At 38.5% G+C, this 12,243-nt stretch overlaps 1 long non-coding RNA gene across 1 annotated transcript; it reads left to right on the top strand.

The window, feature by feature from the left end:
- Positions 1-1,438: 1,438 nt before the first annotated feature.
- LOC118482003 lies at positions 1,439-2,441 on the top strand. Its single transcript, XR_004866688.1, has 2 exons — positions 1,439-1,885; positions 1,952-2,441. It is a non-coding gene; the product is annotated as an uncharacterized LOC118482003 (long non-coding RNA).
- The last annotated feature ends 9,802 nt before the right edge of the window (positions 2,442-12,243 follow it).

The raw sequence follows: 12,243 nt of genomic DNA, 5'->3' as shown, positions 1-12,243 counted from the left end.
ACGCCTAATCAACGTGGTAATCTGTAGGTATAGTCACACGGGACTATAACCATCGTGATTACGCTCACGTTGCAAAGTTCGAACGAACTTTGTGTTGACCAAAGACTGCTCAAAGCAGAAAGTCAAACACTATTTTACTTTCACTCTTGAAAAGCAATAAAAGCACGAAAGAAACTTACAAAGGGTCCAAGCTAGGAAGATCTTGATCCAAAATACCCAGGTATGAAGCAAAGGCTTCAACTTAGAGCATTAATCAGATCAAGTGTGAGCAGAAATGAAAGAAAGCTTGGGTTTATATAGATTTTGGAGACCCGTTAGGATCATTTCTCGAAGTTTGAGCTTCAATCTAGGCCTTACACTTGGGCATAAGGTTTTCTAAACAATGGGAACATGAAATACCATAAAAAACAAGCAAATGGTATCCTAAATCAGTGCCTAAAACCATCAAAAACAAGCTGGAAAGCCAGATTCAATGTTTCTGTACTGGGCTGCTGTCGCGCCCCACGTAAGAAACACACCAGACTTACGCGCCCCGCCTGACATATTTGGCAGATTGTCACTTTTGGCCCCTGCAAGCCCAAAACTTGGTTTTTGATGCATATTTGACACGTTTAAGCCCGTTTGTGACAACCGGCAATTAACGCCTCTTAATTACACGATTAACAAACATTTAGGCGCTAAAAAATGGTATTTAAGACACGAATTAACTCAATTAGGCTATTGGAATGCCTAGGAATGCCTATCTAACTTTACAGTGCACGTACGGTGATTTTCGGGAAATCTGCTGGATATTAAGCGACAACGAAATGACACAGAACAAAATACTGACAACGCCGAAAAGTATAAATTTTATACGCGTATTTAATATTTATAAAATTAGTTTTTGAGCATTTATCGTGCTTTCGAACGACACCAAAACGCGAACGTGAATAAGAAACGCGGAAATCAGAACGCACCATTAATCAACAATAAAACAGAAGCATCGGACTCGTGTATTGCCTTTAAAACCAAAAGATTATGACATATTTAGCGCCGTAATTAAATTTTAATATCCGCAAACGAAAACGGATCGAGAAGCGGATTTAGCAATGACAAACTACGTAGATTACGCAAGTTAACGCGACCGACACGTGTACGCGCCTAATAACGATATACGACATAATTTTAGGTGTTTCGACTCAAAAATGTTGTTGTACGACACTTTACGGACTACAGAAAACAAAAGTGGGCCTCGTAAACGTATCGGGACACACAAAAACGGGCTTGTGGGCCTAGGCCCATTAATTAAACACTAATATATAATACACTCTTATAGTTTGAAACCCTAATCCCTATTTTCTTTCTAAAAATCACGCATACCAGACCCTCCATCTTCTCTCTGCTTATGTTTCTCCTTGGAGAAACCCTAGACAAATACACACCCAAACATATGGAGACCACCTTCTCCAAACCAAGTCCCACAATAACAACAACCTGCTCCTCTTCTCCCTCTGGTTCAAGATCGGCCAAGCGACACCCCCCCCCCATCTCGATCTATACTGCAATCACACACATGAAATCAGAATCATAACCATCTCTCAACACAGTCGCACCCACTATGTCTCTTCTGTTTCTCTGGTCGTCAGAGAAGAATCATAGGTGGCACCTCCGGCCACCACACACCTCGGAACCGGACTCGAGCAAGAGGGAAAGTTCTCGGTCAGGAAGAGAGAGGAACTGTGGAGAGAGGAAGCTGGTTTGGAGAGAGAGGCGGCGGCGGTGGTGGCCGGCGATAGTGATGCTGGTGACGAAGGAGGGTGGAGATGATGATGGTGTTTGACCGGTGAGCCGTGGCCGATGGCGACGGAGAAGGAGCGGGTGCTTCGATGAACCTCCGACAGGCCCGGTAAGAGTCATTTCTGTTTAAAATTTCGGGTATTTTCGTTTGATTTACACATTTCTGTTTTTTTAGGGGGTTTCAGTGATTATCTTCTTGTTTCGGGCCGTTGCTCGGATTGTTGAAGATGATGATGATTTGTTGCCGATGGTGATGTCAGTGGTGGTGTTTTATGGTGGCAGCACGGGTTGGGTTCACGACAGGTACGGCTCAAGTGGATTTCATGACAGTGGTGGTTATTGTCGGTAACTCATTCAGGTTTCGGTTCCGGGTCAACCGCGTCAACAAAGCAGGTTGACCAGTCAACGAAAGTCAACTGGTCAGCCGTGGTTCGAGTCAAGATTTCCGTTCGGGTTCGGTTCGATGAGTCAGATCTTGGTTTGGTTCAACAGGTTCGGTTCGATGATCAGGTTCGCGACTCGGTCAGCGGGTCAAAGCAGTCAACAGAATGGTTCGGGTTCGCGACTCGGTCAAACCGAGTCAACTCGGTCAATAAATAATTTCGTTATTTCTATAGTTTATAATACGTGAACCAAGCTCAAACCAAATCGTTAGTGACTTATTACATTTCTTTGGCGTATTCGATAAAATTTTATGTATACTGCTTATATTGTTGAAGAATTGTTGATATCTGACAAAAATACGACGACTTTTATTGTCGGGTTATTCGAAAAACAAAGGGAACTCTGCCCGATTTTCCGTAAAAATCCAAAATATCAAATATATTTGTATGGTATAAACACACATATCAAAGTTCGAGTTTTCTTATAAAATAAATACGAAAGTATATTTATTTTGGCAACGTATTACGAATTTCAAAACAAAGTTATAAAATTCCGACAAACTTAATTTACTACTTAACGAAACTTGATGTTTATATAAAATAAACATGATTAACTACGTTATTTCAAGACACCGATAATTCGAAATACTAGAACATTTTCATATAATAAATATGAAATTTCTATTTATTTTAAACCTCGACTTTTCGAATTACTTGAACATGTTTATAAAATAAATATAAGGTTTATATTTATTTTAAACGCCGATTTTAAACTTTCTTACGAACAAAATATAGTTTTTATATTTAGTTCAAGCGACTGAATTCTGAGTTATATATATATATATATATATATATATATATATATATATATATATATATATTCAAACATCACGGCTTAATATATATGTATATATTTATTTTCATCTTACGACAACTACAACGACACGAACCGCTATCCACATATGTATTCCTAAATGCGACCACTAACACGACGATGTAAGTATATTTATATTAAATATATAAATATATATATATATATATATATATATATATATATATATATATATATATATTCTAAACCATTCGAAAACTAAGTCGTTTTCGAGACTTAGTTTTATTCCGATTATAAATGGGACCAAATAACCATAGATTGGTTATTCTAAGTAAAGATAACACCTCAATAGAATCGTTTAGTTAGCGATTCGGTAGAGCTCGGACACGTAGCTTAACTACGTTATCTTATTAGAAACTTATAAGTATTCCTTCGTAGAAATGTCATCGTTGCACGCTAGCTAATTCACGTTCTTGGAACAACCCTACGGAATCACGATAAGCTAGCTTTGCACAGGAATGTCAAGGTGAGTTCATAACCCCCACTTTTTACTGTTTTACATTTTTATAAATGTTTTCGGGGGTGGAAAGACATGCAAGTTTTTGCAAAAGTAAACAATATTTCGATGAAAGAAAACACATATTTATAAACCATGTTGCAAATGATTTTCAACGAACTTGAATGGTTTACGAACGATTTATACTAAACATACCGGTTCTACAAAACATGCATGATTTTCATGACTAGTGACGAGAATGTCCTAGTTACAACAACGGGACTGGGTTGGCCTGCGTACGAAAAACGAGACAACTCAGTGAGACCATGTCCCCCTTTTCTTTCAACGTTTCGGTTTACAACTTTCAGGGGGAAATACATGTCAAACTTAGGTATGATTAAGTTATGGAATGAACTCTTAGATCATGTGAGCATAGGCTGTAACTGAGGTGCCATTAATCCTTTTGAGGACCAAGGAACAAAGGTTAGATCTAATGGGTACGGGCAAGCCCCGCTCACGGTCCATGGGTGACCACTTAGAGTGCTGTTGTGTCCTAGTCGAGCTTATTCGACACTAAAAATTGCCTACGCGGGTTGAGTACCTCCTATGTCGTCGCATATATTAATGTCCTCGCGAAACATTAATGATCAACATGTTCATAGACGCTTTTCATACCAACTTACAACACTAAAACTTTCAAATGTTTTTAATATACATTTGACGCAAACTCATAATACATGTATTTACAAACTTTGACAACGCTTTCAACTTATGTACAAAGAAGAGGACGCGTTAGTCCTACTTACAAAGACTCTCGTGGGCTAGACTAACAACTTTCATATATCATGCCGAGAAAATGTTTTCTTTTTCTATATTTTCTCAACAAATTTTAAACCGGTATACAAAAAGATTTATTTTAAATCCTTTCAAAACAAACTATGAACTCGCTCAACTTTATGTTGACTTTTTCGCATGTTCTTTCTCAGGTTGCATTTTTCGAAACTATGGAACGGTTGGAATAGGAGAACCCATGGGAATTCGAGTACTTAGCAGGCGTTCAGTTTCTAGAAGTCTTAGCATTATTAGCTTCCGCTGTGCAATGAAGATACCGGTCCAGTCACGCCAGCTCTGATATTTCGGGGTGTGACAGATTGGTATCAGAGCTATAGGTTTCAGCGAATTAGGTTTCTGTAGAGATACCTAAGCTCTAATCTCACTTTCCTCTGGGGACTTAGATTATCAAGGCTTGAACACAAACAGAACGCCTAAGACTCGAATATGGGTTCCAACCGTTGCCGAAAACAATGAGTCAACAATGTTGGTTTTAAAAATACACACGTGTTGTGTTTGATACATGGTACACAAAACAATTACACACACAATAAGCAAAACTTGGAGGGTTTTGATAACATGCATATAGGACCTTTGGAAAACTCTTGATAAGAAACTTATGTCGAAACTCATTAAAGGTCCTCAATTAGAAATCGTGACTTACAACTCGGGCAAACGACATTATCTATATTGTCTATGCTATTCTAATAACCCGAGCAGATAACTTACGCAGAACGAAATGCTAGTGTGCGAATATACGTGAAACTTAAACTATACGTTAGCGGACGTCGAAGTACATCACACATGACTCTCGAGGCAAGGCCTTGGGGAAAACACAATGGACACGAAAACGACGATGCTAATCTCGTCAGTGGGAGAAGATTTCACAAGATTTCACAACATTCGATGCTTAGTCTGAAGAGGCTCACAATTTTTGGCGCTGTAAAAGAAGTCACACATCTTCGCATCCCCCCTACTTCGTTAATGGCGATTACGCCAGGATTGACATTTCGTGGTAATGTCGCTCAACAACTAGTCATCACACGAATTTCCAGGTAAAGTCCTTAAATTTCTTTTATTGAAATTCTAACTTTTGCATATAGTGAGTAGATTTTCACATTTCTACTCCCCCTAATGGACCTTGTTCAAGAGTATTTCCTTCATGATAGCGAACACTCATTTGTTTCATTTATTGACAAATTCACACGCTACGCATGCACTGTTTGAAGCGCATGTGGTTAGTTTGATTTGTGAAGACCATTGGAGGGCTTCACTCCAAATTGTTGTTTTATCAAAGCCCAAATATCGTTTCGCTATACTCAATCTTTGCATTGTGATCTAGATTAACCGCATTATTGAAAAGCGTTGACTCTTTGATGTCAAGTCAACGAACTCGTTGAAACTCATTTCTTTTGAGTTACTTTACATCGTTTGTTCATTGTAACCATGTCGAAATTCTTTTGTCAACACATGCATTCGTTGTTGGATTGTGTTTCAACCAAGTTCAATTGATTGAACTTGCTCGTGATATATGTTCAATTCAAGATTCCATATGATGGATTGAGGCCATCATATTCGAAATAATCCCAACAAGCACTTCATTTGCTTTGAATCATAACATGCTTGTTTGGTCTTCGACTTTATTGAATCGTTTCTTTGATCACGATCACCTTGTGGTGGCGTTTTTCACAAGTTTGAATCTTGCGCTAATCTCGTTGCTCACCTCATGTACGGATTTAATATTGATATTAAATCCGCTTTGTATACTTACCATATTAAAGCAATCTTAACACAATCGTGTGTTAAGATAATGGTACACAAATTTATGTCATATTTCGGTGTACCTCTTAACGGTTCTTTCACCATCGAGCGAACATTTGTGATATTCATTGTTTTTCATCTTCGCTCGAAAACATTGTTTATTTCTTTCATTTTCAATCGAAAATCCTATGAGATTTGTTTGAACCGGATATTCAGATCTACTTCGTTGAAACTTTCATCAGATTTTAAGCACGGTGAACTTGTTCGGTCACCGCTATTAGTGAATTGTTTCATTCACTACGACACCTTGTGGCGTCGGTATAAACTTGTAGCTTGTGCTAATCACGATCGTCCGCCTCATGCGAACTATATGTGCTTCTCATTTGACACATCATTTAAGTAGTCTTAATGCAACTATGTATTAAGACGATGGTACACTAGGTTCGGTTGTATTTCATTTCGGTGTATCCTTGCAACGCGTTGATTTTATTCATTATTTGGTTCAATAGTTGACAAATCATTTTTTGATTCTATTTATTTGAGCTTGAAATTCGAGTTTCAATCATACAACAAACAACACAAATTTCCATTGGTAGTGAATTCTATTGTTTCAAAAATTGATTTGCATATTGTGTCACACCCCGACCACGTAAAACATAAAATCGTGGCGGAAACATCGGGGAGTGTTGTAACAGAATTATTGTTCCACAACCAAGGTAATTAAAATATTATTTTATTCATCACCCAGGGGTGGAATACATTGTTTCAAACAAGAACCAACAAGTTACATTGTCTTAAAACTACAGAAATAAAGAGCACATGACGAAATTAAACTACGTCTAGTTCTGTTTTATGTCACTAAGGCCCAAGTCCACCCTAGCGTGTCACGATCATCCTACGCATTTGCTCCTGAAATACATGTGAAAATAGGTACGTCAGCATAAAAATGCCTGTGAGTAACATAGGTTTTGTGAAAATAGGATTCATGACTTATAAGTTTAAGAAAAGTGTTTAATAAAAGTTAGTCATGAACCTTGTAAAATGTTTTGTTTTGTAAATCATTTGGAAAGCGATAAAGTTTGATGATATGTATAAATAAAAGAATTATGTATGGTTAAAGAATAACCAAGCAAAGTAAGTTGTATAAAGCAAGCTGTTTTTGTAAAACGTAGTCTTGTGAAAGTGTGTTATTCATGTAAAAGTATATAAGTCCAAACTAAATGATTTAAATAACGCTATGACATGTAATACAATACAAGTACTTATATATAGGAAGTACCAGCGGCGTATCCACCATGTTTGTATCGTACTACACCCATACCGTTACTCAAGTCATTAAACAACCACCAATGTATAAAGTACATGTTTAAACCAATCATCAATTGTTCTTGTCTAACCATTGTCATATGTTTAAAAGTCCAAAATGTAGTCATGTAGTTACGTGTAACCAAAAGTTATGTATGGTAAGTAACAAAATGAGAATACTTAACCATAAGTAAAAAGGAACAAAACAAAGTATTTTGAATAAATCAAAAAGTTATGTTTTGCCAAGTAGAAAACTTGTTTTATTGATACAAACATTTATGCGGTAAGTTAACGCATTACATTCAAGCCTTGAGACAGCAGGATAACCTTAGAGTAAAGGTTATCAAAGTAAAATGTTCACGGATTCAGTCATCCCTTACATCCACACCAACCCAGGATGTCAGGAACGGGATTTGTCAAGTCCTATGGTACCACTACCTACTACCGAGCGGCGTGATCAATGTTAATGAATGTAGTAAAGAACCGTTTATGCATACCAAATGTAAGCAAGTTACGTGAAAATAATGTGCTAAATATGTTAAGTAAACATACAAAGCAGAAAAATCATGTAAAACAATGTGCTAATATGCCATGTAAACATATTTAGCAAAGTAATGTAATGTAAATCAATGTGCTAGCATGTTAAGTTAACATACATAGCAAAACAATGTAATGAAATCATGTACTATGAATGTACTAAAGAACATAGCAAGCATATGATGTGAAAAACAAGAAAACACGAAAGTAACAAGTAGGCACATGTGTTTCACCCCAAAATGTTTGAAAAACAGTAAAAGAGGGGACTATGTACTCACTCGTGATTTGCTTAGAAGTCGTAGAACAACCACCAAGCAATGCTAGAAGATCACGGAATCAAACGGCACCTATAAAGGCATCTATATTAATAAACGGACCTATCGGAGGATCGGGTAGTACGAGGGTTCGTAAACCAAATAAGTGTGGGAACTTATGTAATATGGTTTGACAAAGCCTTCATACTAAAACGAAACCTAACCTAAGTGCTTTTGACCCGTTACGACCCACTTAGGTAGCTTATGCTACTTTAACGCGTCGTTTGCGTAAAACGCGCTTGAAACGCCTAACTAGCCCTATGACAAGCAAGATATGCCTTAACACATTTAATATTGTTGCTAAATCAGTTTAGGTGTCAAAAATTATGTTACATAAGTTTAAAATGAATTTTAGTGTAAAAAGGGCATTTTGGTAATTTACCTAAAGCATAAGAACCACTTGTCATACAACTACTTATACGGCGTGACCATAAGGCGTAACCTTGAAAGGTTATTCCCTATACACTATGGTCACCTAATGTGTTTGGTCGAATCCTAATGATCGACCAAATGGGTCGGGTTCGTAAGCATAAGCGATTGTTTAGATCGCTTACCTTTACGACCCTAGACAAGCACAAAAACTAAAAGCGACGAGCTAAACATGCTAGAACATGTTTAGTAATGTTAGAAAACAGGTTTGGTATTAAAACAAACGGTTTTAATACCCTAGAGTAGTTTGGTTACAAAATGCGCAAGAAAACGCATTTTGACCGAAACTACGACTCGTCACTAAGCCTAGATAATGTGGTAATCAGTAGGTATAGTCGCTAGGGACTATAACCATCGTGATTACGCTCACGTTATGAAGTTCAAACGAACTTCGCATTGACTATAAACTGGTCAATGCAGAAAGTCAAACAAAGTTTGACTTTCGGACTCGAAAAGCAATAAAAGAACGAAAGAATACTTACAACGGGTCCCCGCAAGATTGAATTCCGAGTACTCTCAGGTATGAAGTGTCAAAGCACCCCAACTTAGAGAGCAACCTCAGAATTCAAGTGAGTTTTGCAATGGGGGTGGATGGGTATTTATAGGAAAACCAAGACCGTTAGGATCGTTCCTCGATAAACGTGCTTCGATCTTGGCCATACAACTCACACCCACTGAAATATAACCCATGGGAGCCCCTAGTATTGATAAAAACCATTTGCAAGTGGTTTGGAGGTGCAAGACAGCTGCAACCAGCTGTTAAAAACATTTTTGCAGAACTGGGAGTCTGACGCGCCCCGCGTAAGGATTACATGAATCCTTACGCGCCCCGCCTAAGGGTCAAAGTTCAGAAATTGCAGTTTTAGTCCCTGCACTTCAGAAACATGCATTTTGGCCCATTTTTGGCACGTTTAAGCCCCGTTAACCTCATTTCAAGGCTCTAAAATGATGCTAAAGTATAGGGAACTCAAAACATGCTCAAAAATATCTAGGATGTCGGTTCGTTTGGTCGTACGATCGTGATGTTCGCTTAATTACGACGGAATGCGCATAAGCGCGAAAAACGATCCAAATTGCGCGACGAATGGATTTTTCTCATGCCAAACATTAAGACATAATATTTTAATGCTTACATAAATTTTTGGATGTCCGGAAGTATTCAGAACGTAAGATATGCGCGAAAGTGCAAACTTATGCACTTTTTGACACTTTTAGTCCCTGAATGAGCATAAAGTTTATCTTAGCACACCAAACCCCTCAAAGCCTATTTCTAAGCTATGTAAAGGATATTTAAGGTGTGTTTAACTTATGATCATGTTCCGGAATGTTCGTTACAGTTCAGATTGGCATACTTTCGCAGTTTGTCAATTTTAGTCCCTGTAAGCGAATAAACTAGATTTTGCCATACCAAAGCCTTCAAAACTTATTTCTAAGTTATGTAAAGGTTATTTAAGGTATGTTAAGCATAAATTGATGTTCCGGAGCATTTGTCGCATTTAACTGATTACGCTTACGCACCAGTTTGCGTATAATTCTCCAGAAAGCGATATAGAGTTTGAAATCGAATAAAAGCCAAAACATGAAAAACATTAAACATAAATAAACAAACATTGGGATCAAATAACTTTATTTCATTGATAACCGAACAGTTTACAATGACTACAAGCACAAATGTCACAGTCTCCCCTACTTGTGGGAATTTCGTCCCGAAATTCGTTTAGAGGAAACTCGTGGGAATAGATGTGGATACTTCGCCTTCATTTGATCTTCACGTTCCCAAGTAAACTCAGGTCCACGTTTAGATTCCCAGCGAACTTTAACCAACGGAATGCGCTTGCGTTTAAGCCATTTGACTTCACGATCCATAATTTCCACAGGTTTCTCAACAAAATGTAGTGTTTTATCAACACGAATTTCGTCAAGTGGTATGTGGAGGTTCTCATCAGCTAAGCACCTTTTGAGGTTGGATACGTGGAAGGTTGGATGAACATTTCCAAGTTCAGGAGGCAATTGAAGTCTGTAGGCTACCTTACCGATTCTTTCGACGATCTGGAATGGTCCAACGTATCTAGGTGCAAGTTTTCCTTTCTTTCCAAATCTGATCACACCTTTCCAAGGTGAGACCTTAAGTAATACTCGATCACCGACTTGAAAATCCAAGGGCTTGCGTTTTAGGTCCGCGTAACTCTTTTGACGGCTTCGAGCTGTCTGTAAGTTATCACGAATTTTCTTAACCTTGTTAGTTGTCTCCAGAATGAGGTCAGGTCCAGTAATCTGAGCCTCACCTATCTCATTCCAGCAGACTGGTGAACGACATTTTCGACCATAGAGAGCCTCGAAAGGAGCCATGTTGATGCTGGAGTGATAACTGTTGTTGTATGAGAATTCAATCAATGGAAGATGTGAATCCCAACTACCACCAAAGTCGATCACACAAGCTCTAAGCATATCCTCCAAAGTCTGGATTGTTCTTTCAGTTTGGCCATCAGATTGTGGATGATAAGCTGTGCTTAGATTGAGTTGGGTCCCCATAGCGATTTGCATGGTTCTCCAAAATCGAGAAGAGAAGCGAGCATCCCTATCAGAAATAATGTTCAAAGGAACACCATGTCGGGATACAATTTCATCCACATAGATTTTAGCCAACTTTACAGCAGAAAAATCCTCACGGATTGGCAAGAAATGCGCCGATTTAGTAAGACGATCAACAATTACCCAGATGGCATCATGACCTTTCTTAGTGCGCGGAAGTTTAGTAATGAGATCCATAGCGATGTTTTCCCATTTCCAAACTGGAATCTCTGGTTGCTCTAAAAGACCATAAGGATGTTGGTGTTCAGCCTTAACCTTGAGACAAGTAAGGCACTTTGAAACGTACAAGGCAATGTCTTTCTTCATACCAGGCCACCAATACCGAGTACGAAGATCCTTATACATCTTGTCTGAGCCAGGATGGATAGAATAACGAGACTTGTGGGCCTCATCCATAAGCAACGCACGAAGATCATCTTGGCTTGGGACCCACAAACGGTCCATGAAATAATACGATCCGTCTTCCTTCAGAACAAGATCAGGCTTAATGTGATAGGGTAATTCCTTACCCATCAAGTCTTGTGAAACACAAGCATGCTGAGCCTGAGAAATGCGGGCTTGAATATCGGATCGAGCTTGGATAGCAGATTGATCACGAACACAATGAAGCATAGCACGTTCCTTTCGACTTAATGCGTCAGCCACAACATTCGCTTTACCAGGATGGTAGCGAATTTCGCAATCATAGTCGTTTAGGAGTTCGACCCAACGTCTTTGCCTCATGTTGAGTTCCTTCTGGTTGAAGATGTGCTGGAGACTTTTGTGGTCAGTGAAAACCACGCATTTTGTACCGTACAAATAATGTCTCCAGATTTTGAGAGCGAAAACAACTGCACCTAACTCAAGATCATGAGTGGTGTAGTTTCTCTCATGTACCTTCAATTGTCTAGATGCGTAGGCTATGACTTTGTTCCTTTGCATCAGAACACAGCCAAGACCCAATTTTGATGCATCGCAGTAGACGACAAAATCATCATTGCCCTCAGG

This window comes from Helianthus annuus, chromosome 9 (genome assembly GCF_002127325.2).
Source record: "Helianthus annuus cultivar XRQ/B chromosome 9, HanXRQr2.0-SUNRISE, whole genome shotgun sequence".
NCBI lineage: Eukaryota > Viridiplantae > Streptophyta > Magnoliopsida > Asterales > Asteraceae > Helianthus > Helianthus annuus.
Note: the sequence above shows the minus strand (reverse complement) of the source record. Positions and strands in the feature narration are given on the sequence as shown.